General features: G+C 35.2%; 1 long non-coding RNA gene across 1 annotated transcript; it reads right to left on the reverse strand.

The window, feature by feature from the left end:
* Positions 1 to 4,962: 4,962 nt before the first annotated feature.
* Positions 4,963 to 14,120, reverse strand: LOC143056687 (uncharacterized). Its single transcript, XR_012972461.1, has 3 exons — positions 13,573 to 14,120; positions 10,479 to 10,637; positions 4,963 to 5,848 (listed from the first exon to the last, which is right to left on the reverse strand). It is a non-coding gene; the product is annotated as an uncharacterized LOC143056687 (long non-coding RNA).
* Positions 14,121 to 14,910: the final 790 nt, after the last annotated feature.

Genomic DNA, 14,910 nt, shown 5'->3' on the forward strand with positions numbered 1-14,910 from the left:
CAACAACGGAAACGAATTCAAATTAAATTGTGCAAAATTTTTCTTGTCCTGTGTCTAACAAACATTCTAGCTTTTCTTCCAAATTCACTGACAATTATTATCGGACGTTTATTTCCAGAATTAGGAATTAATAAAATCACATCGCACACATCTCGATTTATCAACCAAGCCGGAACTATTCTCCGTATCATAAATAGTGCCAGCGACTTCTTAATATTGATAGCTATGTCTTCTAGTATTAAGAATGCATTTAAGAATAAATGTATTTGTTCTGGTAAGTCTACGCGTGATCGCAAAAAAGTATCATCTAATATAGAAACTTCGGACAACTTCATTTAAAGAAATAAGAAATAAATTCACCACAGGGGAGGATCCAGCCACTGTTAAAGGGGGGGATTCCAACTATATGTCCCCATTCAAATGAATTCATCGTCAAAAAAAAGGGAGGTTATATTGTATGTGGACACTTGGCTGTTGTTTCAGACTGTTCTATTGTAAGGACACCTAGCTGTTGTTTTAGACTATTATATTGTATGGACACCTTGCTGTTGTTTAAGACTGTTATATTGTATGTGGAAACCTGGCTGTTGTTTAAGACTGTTATACTGTATGTGGACACCTGGCTGTTGTTTAAAACTGTTATATTGTATGTGGACACCTGGCTGTTGTTTAAGACTGTTCTATTGTATGTTGACACCTGGCTGTTGTTTAAGACTGTTATATTGTATGTGGACACCTGGCTGTTGTTTAAGACTGTTATATTGTATGTGGACATCTGGCTGTTGTTTAAGACTGTTATATTGTATGTGGACACCTGGATGTTGTTTAAGACTGTTCTATTGTATGTGGAAACCAGGCTGTTGATTAAGATTGCTATATTGTATGTGGACACCTGGCTGTTGTTTAAGACTATTATATTGTATGTGAACACCTGGCTGTTGTTTAAAACTGTTATATTGTATGTGGACACCTGGCTGTTGTTTCAGACTGTTATATTGTATGTGGACACCTGGCTGTTGTTTAAGACTGTTATATTGTATGTGGACACCTGGCTGTTGTTTAAGACTGTTATATTGTATGTGGACACCTGGCTGTTGTTTAAGACTGTTATATTGCATGGACACCTGCCTGTTGTTTAAGGCTGTCATATTGTGTGTGGACACCTGGCTGTTGTTTAAGACTGTTATACTATATGGACACCTGGCTGTTGTGTAAGACTGTTATATTGTATATGGACACCTTGCTGGTGTTTAAGACTTTTATATTGTATTTTGGACACCTGGCTATTGTTAAAGACTGTTATACTGTATGTGGACACCTGGCCGTTATTGAATACTGTTATATTGTATGGATACCTGGCTGTTGTTTAATACTGCTATATTGTATGACTACACCTGGCTGTTGTTTAAGACTGTGTGATGTCTTCCAAATATCTGTTGGGTATTTGTATTGTTGGGCTACTTTATTCCGCACATCTCTTTTAATTCCTATTGTTTGATTTTGTTATTGGGGGGGGGGGGGGTAATACATCCCCCTATTTGTATACTGTGCGAATATCTGTAAGTAAAAGTGTTTTTTATTTTGTATAAAGTAGTGTGCCGTTGCTGCTCTTCTTGCTTAGAAAGTCCGTTCATTTATACCAAGATCTCGACACGTAAACAGATTCCTTCCAACAAGTTTCTTGCCGAGCGGCGTCCGTTTTCCTGCGCGGGATGTACAAATACAGAGTCTGCTTTGGGACGTAAACTCCAATTTATTCATATAGTTATTTGTAACTAAATATGATATGTTTGTCGCGTCGTCAAACCCACTGCTTTCTACAAATTTAAAGAATACATAAATTAAGGACCCCCCTCCCAAAAAATAAAATAAAAAATAATTGAGACCCTCAGATACTGTGTATCTAAAATGTTACTGATTTATTTCTTTTTGTCTATATTTTGTCATTTCATTTCAACTAACCTCCTCCGGTTATTTTATGTGTAACAAAGAAAATTATTCAGGTGGCATCAATCATTCTATAAATCATTAATAGTTATCAAAGGTACCGGGCTTATAATTCGATACGCCAGATGCGTGTTTCGTCTACATAAGACTCACCAGTGACGCTCAGATCAAAATAGTTAGAAACACAAAACAAGTACAAAGTTGAAGAGCATTGAGGACCCAATTTCGTCTATTTCTCAGAGTGAGCAACACTTACGATACAAGACTAACATATAAGGTTCATGCGTGAAGTAAGGACAGTTCTGGGTCATGGGATAAAACATGTATAAATAAAGCACAAATTTATGTATTGAAAATGTTATTTATGATTTTTCCATCAGACATTAATTGCAAGAAACCAAATCCAAACTTTGTGAATTAGATAAAACGGAATGAGTTAAAAATTTGTTTAATGACAAAAATGAATGTAACGAACTTATATGGAGTATAAAAATGTTCTATAATTTGATTCTTATGTAAGACCGGTAAAACTAGTTCGTAATAGGCAGCATAGACGAGTTTTGTCAAATTTTAGTAGTGACTGTTTACCACTGGCAGTTGAAACAGGTAGATACACTAGGCCGAAATGCCTTTTAATGAACGTGCAATGTAGTTGTATATACTGTGTTGAGGATGAAAAACATTTTTAGTAAAGGTGCAATTTTTATTTAGATATAAGATATGATTTAATGAAAATTTCTTGTGATATTTTCGAGACTTTTAACGATCTTGAATCAAAAGACAAATTTATTTTCTAAATGTCAAATGATGCAATACAACCATTTTTAGCAAAAACCTTACATAAAATGTTTTATCGAAGAAGGTATTGTATGTAATGATATTTTTTATGTATAAGTTTTAATTGTTTATTTTAGAATGTGTTATTTTTTAAATGTCCAATAAGTCAGTAATGTTTTTAATATTTTAATTGTAATATTTAATATCTTATTTTAGATTGTATATTATGTAATTATGTATTCATTGTGTTTTAAATTTATATTGGTATGATTAGTTATCAAAGGTACCAGGATTATAATTTAGTACGCCAGACGCGCGTTTCGTCTACATAAGACTCATCAGTGACGCTCAAATCAAAATATTTATAAAGCCAAACAAGTACAAAGTTGAAGAGCATTGAGGATCCAAAATTCCAAAAAGTTGTGCCAAATACGTCTAAGGTAATCTATACCTGGGATAAGAAAATCCTTAGTTTTTCGAAAATTCAAAGTTTTGTTAACAGGAAATTTATAAAAATGACCACATTAACTAATGAAACACTTTTATAAATTATTCTGATTCTGATATAAAAAGATTAAAAGGGAAAATAAGATTTGTAAATTGTATGGTTTAAATGAAAAAGTAGATGAACCCCACTTCTATTTAACCTGAGATAACTGTATCACATCTCAATGCTTGCAATTGTCTATAAAATAAAACTGTACATCTAGAATTTGAAAAAGAAATATTCACATGAGATTCAAGAGTAAAATAATTTAGATATAAAGTAATAAAAATAGTACTTATGCCTCGACTTTTGTAGTGCTCCATTTATTAAAAAGTCCAAAATACTGTTGAAAGTGGACTCGTAAACAGTATAAGTAATTGAAAAGTAATTAAAATTGTATTTCATTCTTTCCTTTTATTGTATTATTGTTAGTAAATTACTGCATTTATTGGTTGCTATCAACCCTTCAAGATATAAATGTCCATTTGATATACAAATTAAAATTACATAATTTATAGTATTATAAACATAAAAATTATCTTATTGCTATACAAAAATACACAATATTAACATTGTCATTTATACTGTATTCGGCAGTGCATTGCATTGATCATACTGCGAAATAAAACTCCGTCTATTTACATGTACTTGCTTGTCATTTTTATTGTAGTTACATAAAACACTTATAGAAGAGAGGCGGAAGATACCAAAGGGAAATTCAAACTCATAAGTCGTAAAACAATTGACAATGCCATGACAAAAAAAACAAAAATCGACTTAAAGACAAACAACAATGCACAAAAACACAACATAGAAAACCAAAGACCGAGCAACACAACAACATTTGAAGTCGACTTTAGTATTTTAAATGATATACTATACTACCACTGGGTTAATACCTCTGTTTGTGGACTATCAGTCACCGAGAGTACCACCCGTCTAGTGTTTCTTAATGATTTGAATAATGCGTTTGTCTATAAATTCCCTTCAATTCTTGGTTAATTTTAGCTGAACAAAATGGAATATCTGTACCAGAAGCGAATGTACAAAAGTCCGGTTGGAGATTGCAAAGTTTTGAAATTTACAATTGGAGGTTTAACTACTACTTGTGTAAAACAAAAGCAAAAACGCCACGGGAAACCAAAGATTGAGTAAAAAGATCCCCTATGAAACCCCTTCGCTTTAATCCATTAAGAACTTCAGATCTGATATTTTAGAGTTTGGAATCACATTATATAAGAAAAATGAAATTTCACAAGACATATAACACTTTTATGTTCAGACATTCCCGTTGATGGTACGGAAAACATGTCCGTTTCAGGTGTCAGACCACCAATTAAAAATCCCTATCTGTTCAACCAAATTTTGCAATTTTCACAGCTTTCTAAATATTTTACCTTAAGTTTAATCTCATAGAAACCAGGTATATCCTTAATTGTACATGTATCAGCTTTCTACATGCCAATTTTCACCATACCTTTAAAGCCTTCTAACAAAATTACTGACCTTAAAACAGAGGTACTCCAAAACAAAAACCTGGTTTTCTGGAAATCTAAAATTAGTATACTATGGAGCGCATTAATCCTCAATTTTTAATGCAAACTCATAGACAAGTAAATTTTGGCTCAAAATGATCTAGATTATCTAAGATATATTTCTCTTTCACCAAAAGTTTCATTTCTGCAAATTTGTTGGTTAGTTTAAGTAAACAAGGACATCAAAAGCACTATTTTGTGTCAGAGTAGGACTAATATTTATTTAAAAGTGTGATAATGTTAGGATTTATTGGTATAATTGTATACCTTAACGAGGTAGGAATATAGCATACAGATATTTGTCAACACTTGCTATTTTTTTCCCTTTTCTAAGCTTTTGAAACCATATTAATATAATTTCGTGCAAAAAGATATAGAATTTTATAATCTTTTCCGTCATTATTGCCTCTATTGCCATCAGAGAGATTTTAATACTATATGCAAAAGTAATAAACGACTATATATTCTCGTTTTTAAAGATCGTTCTTTAGCTGTTTTTTCTTTCTTATATAGATTTTTAATTCTTTTTATTTTTTAAAGAACGGATATTTATTACTGCTTTGAAATTTTTTTTGTGTTATTTTCTGCCAAAATTCTGAACTTTTTTGCTTGTTTAATTCTTCAAAAATAACAACGAACATTTTATGATTTTTTTTTTAGATAATGTCTCTTCAGTATATAACATTTCTGCCAATACGTAAGAAAAATATAATTAAAAAAATGTTTCAATGATGAAACCCAAATAGGATTTGGATACTGTTATATAAGAATTGAATCCTTGTCCAGTTACGATAAATTAAACATGATCGAAACAATGATTACGAATGAAGATCAGGAAAGATGAAATGTTAACCAATGTCGTAACTTATATATTTATATATCTGTATGCTGCAACATCCACATCGTCTAAAGAATTATACAACATTTTCTTTTCCCTGATTTTAAATGGATTTATTCACTTCTATTTAAACCTGGTTTTGTCCCGCAAAAATCATGAGCAAAAGAAGAATAACATGATACAAATACGAGTTGGAACCTTTTCAGCAGCATTCTTATTGAACGCTTATGAAGACTTAAGCATCCAGTCGACAATATCTTGAACCTGTAAAACAAAAACAAAAATGTATGAGTCATAAAAAAAATGAAAACAACACATTATAATTTCATGCTTCCGAAGGTCTGTTCTTGATTTACCTTTCTCAGGAACGCTCAAAGGGAGACTTTTAGGAATTTTAGTCCTCAATGCTCTTCAACTTCGTAATTTATTTGGCCTTTTTAACTTTTTTGAATTCGAGCGTCACTGATGAGTTTTTTGTAGACAAAACGCGCGTGTGGCGTGAATATAAAATTTAAATCCTGGTATCTATGATGAGTTTATTATGTCTCCTGTTGTCTCCGAAGAACATATGCAAAAATGGGAAGTCCATGAAACACTCCAAAACCACTCTGATTAAAATAGAAAACTGCGGAAGTTTTACCCGCGCTATCACGAGGTGGTTAACCGTTATTAAATATCTGTGTCACTAATGTCCAAACATACGTTACAACGTTTCGTTATCCCAACCCCATACTCTTTTCGTTATTTTTCTATGGATTTGTGTTACTCAGTCATTCTTTTTCTATATAGTGTTTGAGGGATTTGTTAGTCATTTCATCGTCTTTTGGTTTTTTGTCATGGCGCCGTTGCCAGTTTCTCTTCTACTTATTAATCCGGAATGCCCCTGGTATCTTCCGTCTCGACTTATTAATCCTGAATGCCCCTGGTATCTTCCGTCTCGACTTATTTATCCCGAATGCCCGTGGTATCTTCCGTCTCGACTTATTAATCCGGAATGCCCCTGGTATCTTCCGTCTCGACTTATTGATCCTGAATGCCCCTGGTAACTTCCGTCTCGACTTATTTATCCGGACTGCCCCTGGTATCTTCCGTCTCGACTTATTAATCCGGACTGCCCCTGGTATCTTCCGTCTCGACTTATTAATCCGGAATGCCCCTGGTATCTTCCGTCTCGACTTATTAATCCGGAATGCCCCTGGTATCTTCCGTCTCGACTTATTACTGTAAATTCAGAAATTATTGCATGCATTTATTTTTGCGATTTTGTCATTTTTCACTTGAATGCGATTGTAATTTTTACGATTTTGCGAAAAGTCATGTTTAATTCAGTTAAAAAATTACAAAATGCGAGTTTTAATTATTGCGTTTACAACTCAGTCGCATTATTCGCAATAATAAAAACCTCGCAATAATTTCTGAATTTACAGTAATCCGGAATGCCCCTGGTAACTTCCGTCTCGACTTATTTATCCGGACTGCCCCTGGTATCTTCCGTCTCGACTTATTAATCCGGAATGCCCCCTCGTATCTTCCGTCTCGACTTATTAATCCGGAATACCCCTGGTATCTTCCATTTCCACTTATTAATCCGGAATGCTCCTGGTATCGTCCGTCTCGACTTATTTAGCCTGAATGCCCCTGGTATCTTCCGTCTCGACTTATTAATCCTGAAAGCCCCTGGTATCTTCCGTCTCGACTTATTAATCCTGAATGTCCCTGCTATCTTCCGTCTCGACTTATTGATCCTGAATGCCCCTGGTAACTTCCGTCTCGACTTATTTATCCGGACTGCCCCTGGTATCTTCCATCTCGACTTATTAATCCGGAATGCCCCTGGTATCTTCCGTCTCGACTTATTAATCCGGAATGCCCCTGGTATCTTCCGTCTCGACTTATTAATCCGGAATACCCCTGGTATCTTCCATTTCCACTTATTAATCCGGAATGCCCCTGGTATCTTCCGTCTCAACTTATTTAGCCTGAATGCCCCTGGTATCGTCCGTCTCGACTTATTTAGCCTGAATGCCCCTGGTATCTTCCGTCTCCACTTATTAATCTGGAATGCCCCTGGTATCTTCCGTCTCGACTTATTAATCCGGAATGCCCCTGGTATCTTCCGTCTCGACTTATTAATCCGGAATGCCCCTGGTATCTTCCGTCTCGACTTATTAATCCGGAATGCCCCTGGTATCTTCCGTCTCCACTTATTAATCCGGAATGCCACTGGTATCTTCCGTCTCGACTTATTAATCCGGAATGCCCCTGGTATCTTCCGTGTCGACTTATTAATCCGGAATGCCCCTGGTATCTTCCGTCTCGACTTATTAATCCGGAATACCCCTGGCATCTTCCATTTCCACTTATTAATCCGGAATGCCCCTGGTATCGTCCGTCTCGACTTATTTAGCCTGAATGCCCCTGGTAACTTCCGTCTCCACTTATTAATCCGGAATGCCCCTGGTATCGTCCGTCTCGACTTATTTATCCGGAATGCCCCTGGTATCTTCCGTCTCGACTTATTAATCCTGAATGCCCTTGGTATCTTCCGTCTCCACTTATTTATCCGGAATGCCCCTAGTATCTTCCGTCTCGCCTTATTAATCCGGAATGCCCCTGGTATCATCCGTCTCAACTTATTAATCCTGAATGTCCCTGGTATCTTCCGTCTCCACTTATTTATCCGGACTGCCCCTGGTATCTTCCGTCTCGACTTATTTATCCTGAATGTCCCTGGTATCTTCCGTCTCGACTTATTAATCCGGAATGCCCCTGTTATCTTCCGTCTCCACTTATTAATCCGGAATGCCCCTGGTATCTTCCGTCTCAACTTATTAATCCGGAATGTCCCTGGTATCTTCCATTTCCACTTATTAATCCTGAATGCCACTGGTATCTTCCGTCTCCACTTATTAATCCTGAATGCCCCTGGTATCTTCCGTCTCGACTTATTTATCCTGATTGCCCCTGGTATCTTCCGTCTCCACTAATTTATCCGGAATGCCACTGGTATCTTCCGTCTCCACTTATTAATCCGGAATGCCCCTGTTATCTTCCGTCTCGACTTATTAATCCGGAATGCCCGTGGTATCTTCCGTCTCGACTTATTGATCCTGAATGACCCTGGTATCTTCCGTCTCAACTTATTTATCCGGAATGCCCCTGGTATCTCCCGTCTCGACTTATTAATCCGGAATGCCACTGGTATCTTCCGTCTCGACTTATTAATCCTGAATGCCCCTGGTATCTTCCGTCTCGACTTATTTATCCGGAATGCCCCTGGTATCTTCCGTCTCGACTTTCTAATCCGGAATGCCCCTGGTATCTCCCGTCTCGACTTATTTATCCGGAATGCCTCTGGTATCTTCCGTCTCGACTTATTTATCCGGAATGCCCCTGGTATCTCCCGTCTCGACTTATTTATCCGGAATGCCCCTGGTATCTTCCGTCTCGACTTATTTATCCGGAATGCCCCTGGTATCTTCCGTCTCGACTTATTTAGCCTGAATGCCCCTGGTATCTTTCGTCTCGACTTATTTATCCGGAATGCCTCTGGTATCTTCCGTCTCGACTTATTTATCCGGAATGCCCCTGGTATCTCCCGTCTCGACTTATTAATCCGGAATGCCCCTGGTATCTTCCGTCTCGACTTATTAATCCTATATGCCCCTGGTATCTTCCGTCTCGACATATTTATCCTGAAAGCCCCTGGTATCTTCCGTCTCGACTTATTAATCCGGAATGCCCCTGTTATCTTCCGTCTCCACTTATTTAGCCTGAATGCCCCTGGTAACTTCCGTCTCGACTTATTTATCCGGAATGCCCCTGGTATCTTCGGTAGCAATACACAGTTAGGAGTTTAGTTTCGCATTTTGGCCCCTGTTGATTTTTAAAATAGGAAAGTTATTGTGTAATAAAATTCATTTTTAGACAGATGAGTGCTAATTTAGCCTTCAAAGCTGGTTTATAAGTTCATCAAGATTATTTTTTACATGTTTTATGGGCAGTTTTCTGTTTGACAATCCGTATTTTCATAGCTAGACCGGCCATCGGTCCATAAATTAATGTACTGTTTACCAACACTCTTTTTCTACGCGAAGTTTTGAACGCAATTTTACAAAAAAATGAGATGAAAGACATATGATTATCATTGGATTTGCTGAATGTTATATGTACACAGTTTCAGAAAAGGTATTACTTCAAGCGATTGAAATTTTACTTTTAGCCAAATTTTGGGGAAATATATGACATCTTTCCCCCCCCTTTTTGCAATATTTTATAACAAATAAATGCAGATTGTTGCCATGGATACACCAAAAAGAAATTATATTTTACCATTTTATATACTGGATATAAAATCTATGGAAGATTCTGATTACATACATATGCCCATATATGACACAAACAGTAAGCTTGATATTGCAAGAAAGCAATGAAAAGGGGATGGTAAAATTCATAAGGGCAAATTTTAGTATTTTTTCCTAACTGTTTATTGCTACCGACTAGACTAATTTATCCGGAATGCCCCTGGTATCTTCCGTCTCGACTTATTTATTTGGAATGCCCCTGGTAACTTCCGTCTCGACCTATTGGACAGACACCTATTCCCGATTATCATAAAACCTCATCACAACATAATATGGTATAGTTACTCTGATAATATATAAGAGCATGACATGAAAATAAAATTTCATTAATAAAATCTGAATTGGAATCTCATGTATTCAAATATTTCGACCTTATCCACTTTTTGATTTCAAACTTGTTGAGATCGTATCATCAACATACATGTACATTGTTTCTGTGCAATGCATGCCTTAAATTAAATGAGATAGCAAACATTTAAGAACCCCAATGCGACGCTATTTAAAAAAAAATATGAAAAATAGAAGCTTACTGTAATATAAACTCTTGCTGCTGCTTTGCTTATGTATTTGATCTGTTCTGATGTAAATCTGATTGTTATTGCTGCTGTTTTCCTAAAATTCTCAATTTGAAGTTCCAGTCCAGTTTGTCCTAATTCTTTGACAATATCATCTAGTAGCTTAACAAAAATCTGCAAAAATATTTCAAATTTGAATTGCAGAACGTACATAAAACATTTACCGTTTGAATTGTTCTCGTCGTGAATACGGATTCCATATTTGTCATTTCACATTTAAAAAATAAATAAAAAAACATTAAAAATATATTTTCTCCAATCCAGTGGAATATAAATTAAGTACATAAGTCCATTCTTCTTTTTGGGCGTTTTTGTTATTTCTCTAACGGAGATTAAAATTTAAATGATTGGTATTTAAAAAACAGAGATCCCAACAAATGTTTACACATGCCTGTCACAAGCTGAAACATATTCAGTAGTTGTCTTTAGTTATATCTTAATGTTTTTCATAGAAATAAGGAGATGTGGTATGATTGCCTATGATTGATTATACAACGTTGCTGGCACCCTAAATTTATGCGAACAAAAATGTGTTCTTATTATATTGGAATATTGCTGTCCATTGTATTATACATTGAATCCTGACATAAAAAATATGACTGATTAACTATGCGGGTATATAGATTTACAATTAAAAGTTCACATATATGGTCAGTTTTGGTCAATGGGGTCAAACAATTTTGTTGTACAAGTCAGCTTAAGGTATGAAGACTACTGAAATTGTGTTACGTATCAATATTTTGAATAAAAGGTGGACATGCTGGTATCCTAAATTTATGCGAACAAAAATTTGTTCTTATTATATTGCAATATTGCTGTCCATTGTATTATACATTGAATCCTGACATAAAAAATATGGCTGATTTACTATGCGGGTATATAGATTTACAAATTAAAGTGCACATATGGTCAGTTTTGGTCAATGCGGTCAAATAATTTTGATGTAAAGTCAGCATGAGGTATCAAAACTACTGAAATTTTGTTGCGTATCAGTATTTTGAGTAAAAAGGGACATGCTGGCACCCTAAATTTATACGAATCAAAATTTGTTCTTATTATATTGCAATATTGCTATCCATTGTATTATACATTGAATCCCGACATAAAAAAATATGGCTGATTTACTATGCGGGTATATAGATTTACAAATTAAAGTGCACATATGGTCAGTTTTGGTCAATGCGGTCAAATAATTTTGTTGTACAAGTCAGCATGAGGTATCAAAACTACTGAAATTTTGTTACGTATCAGTATTTTGTGTAAAAAGAGGACATGCTGGCACCCTAAATTTATGCGAACAAAAATTTGTTCTTATTGTATTGCAATATTGTTGTCCATTGTATTATACATTGATTCCTGACATAAAAAATATGGCTGATTTACTATGCGGGTATATAGATTTTACAAATTAAAGTGCACATATGGTCAGTTTTGGTTGATGCTGTCAAATAATTTTGATGTACAAATCAGCATGAGGTATCAAAACTACTGAAATTTTGTTAGGTATAAATGTTTTGAATAAAAGGAAGATATGCTGGCACCCGAAATTTATGCGAACAAAAATTTGTAGTAATGTGTTCAAATGAATTAAACTATTGCAGATTGTGACTGCATAGTTCAAGGATGTATTACTAACAAGGACGTATACAACTAACATCAAATATACTTCTTTTCAAAGATATACATAATAAAGTGCAAATATGGTTGAATTTGATAGGTAATGGAATATATATTCAGTGCCCGTTATCATTGTTACCAAGATCGTTTTTATAATTGATAGATAGTCAGATCACAGATAAATTAGTGTTACAAGCAACGTTTTATGCGTACTTAATTTTCAAATAATTCATTTTGTATTTAATACTGTTTATAAAACGGAAGTATTAATTTTACTTTATTTTCGATGTTTATAGTACGAAACAAAGATATAAAAATATTTTTAAAACATCGTATAGAGCGGTCCTGGTTACAAGTTAACTTAGTGTTGAACAGACCAGTCAAAAGTTAACTTGGGAACAGGTCTGGTTTTGATCGGAATTGTCAAAGCAAAAGTTAACTTATGTTAACTTTGTGGCAGGACTGGTTTCGAAGTTAACTTATGTTAACTTTAAGACAGGACTGGTTCCGAAGTTAACTTATGACAGGACTGGTTCGAAGTTAACTTATATCAATAGCGGACCTGTTTCCAAGTTAACTTTTTGGCAGACATAAAAACAGTCCTAGGACCAAGTCCGCTTTTCAAGTTAACTAGATTTTGGTCCTAGGACTGGTCAGAGCAGTCCTAAGTTTGGTCACGGGTTAACTTTGACCAGTCCAAATGACTGGTTATCAAGTTAACTTGCTGTACAGGTTAGGACTGCACACATCTGCAGATGGGTGCGGTCCTAACCTTGACATAAGTTAACTTGGAGTTAACTTGTTGACTGCTTTCTAAGTTAACTTGAGAATTTTTAAGCAGTCAAGCAAGTTAACTTCGTCGTTGGTGGACCAGACCTACGGTCTGCTTTTTTAGGACTGCTGCAGACCTATCGACAGGTCTGCTCCAGACCAGACCTGTGGACAAGTCTGCTTTCAACCAGTCCTGAGGACAGGTCTGCTCCAGACCAGACCTGTGGACAAGTCTGCTTTTGACCAGTCCTGAGGACAGGTCTGCTCCTGGCCAGACCTGAGGACAGGTCTGCTTCTGACCAGACCTGTGGACAAGTCTGCTATTGACCAGACCTGAGGACAGATCTGCTTATGACAGATTATCGTTATAAGAGTTTTCATATCAGACTTGAGCTTTAATTAAAATATGTAAACAACATTCGCATTGTTTTCCCACAGATATCATTTATTATTTACTCGCTAGACTCTACTTGATATTATACAAATTCTCTTTTTTTTTTATTTGATATAAATGTATTCTTATATAAATAAAAAAAAAAATGCCATACAATCACATAGAGAGTTTGTTTTTTTAGAAGGTTATCCAACGCATCGGAACAATATTCTTATATCACGGGATATCAACAACATTGTCGACGTTGCTTCGTTCCCCGTTTTTTACCTGTCCCTTCCTAAATTTTACTATAGGTTACAATACACCATTAGATTTTATGGGCGCAGCCATTTTATGAGCATAACATGGTATTCAGAATTAAAAGTATGGCTTATCCTGATTGGTCGATATGTGCGCCCGTTATTTTTTATTTTTAGAGACTTCGTGCACTCTGCTTTATACAAAAGGCAAAATAAAAATTATTCCGTAGCCCTAAAGGCACTGAGATGACTTTTCAATGCTAGGACAAGACACCTATTTTTAAGGGCAAAATTGATAGGCATGGGAGATAAGTACAAAATACGCTAAGAAAAGCAACGCGAACCTATATTTTTGGGACCAACAAAATACTGTCCTAATAACTTTTCTTTGATTCTAGCAAGGTTTCGTTAAAAAAATCAACTTTCTAAAGTCTGTATCTCGAAAAAGGCTACCATTGTCGCCTATGGGGAAATTAATTGTTTATTTCAATCTATACAGCATCGACATTTCTTTATCATAGTGCTCAAAAAGTGTCAAAAACAGTCATTTTACTTGACATTTGATGTGAAACCGTATTTTTTTACGGTCCTACTTAAATGTGCATTGGAGCGCCAGGAGAACACATTAAGGTGCTCGGTACAATACTATGCGGTTATATAGATTTACAATTTAAAGTTCACATATGGTCAGTTTTGGTCAATGCGGTCTAATAATTTTGTTGTTTAAGTCAGCTAAAGGTATGAAGACTACTGAAATTTTGTTACGTATCAATATTTTGAATAAAAGGAGAACATGCTGGTATCCTAAATTTATGCGAACAAAATGTGTTCTTATTATATTGGAATATTGCTGTCCATTGTATTATACATTGAATCCTGACATAAAAAATATGACTGATTAACTATGCGGGTATATAGATTTACAATTTAAAGTTCACATATATGGTCAGTTTTGGTCAATGCGGTCAAACAATTTTGTTGTACAAGTCAGCTTAAGGTATGAAGACTACTGAAATTTTGTAACATATCAATATTTTGAATAAAAGGAGGACATGCTGGTATCCTAAATTTATGCGAACAAAATGTGTTCTTATTATATTGCAATATTGCTGTCCATTGTATTATACATTGAATCCTGACATAAAAAATATGGCTGATTTACTATGCGGGTATATAGATTTACAAATTAAAGTGCACATATGGTCAGTTTTGGTCAATGCGGTCAAATAATTTTGATGTAAAGTCAGCATGAGGTATCAAAACTACTGAAATTTTGTTGCGTATCAGTATTTTGAGTAAAAAGGGACATGCTGGCACCCTAAATTTATACGAATCAAAATTTGTTCTTATTATATTGCAATATTGC

This window comes from Mytilus galloprovincialis, chromosome 13 (assembly GCF_965363235.1).
Source record: "Mytilus galloprovincialis chromosome 13, xbMytGall1.hap1.1, whole genome shotgun sequence".
Lineage (NCBI taxonomy): Eukaryota > Metazoa > Mollusca > Bivalvia > Mytilida > Mytilidae > Mytilus > Mytilus galloprovincialis.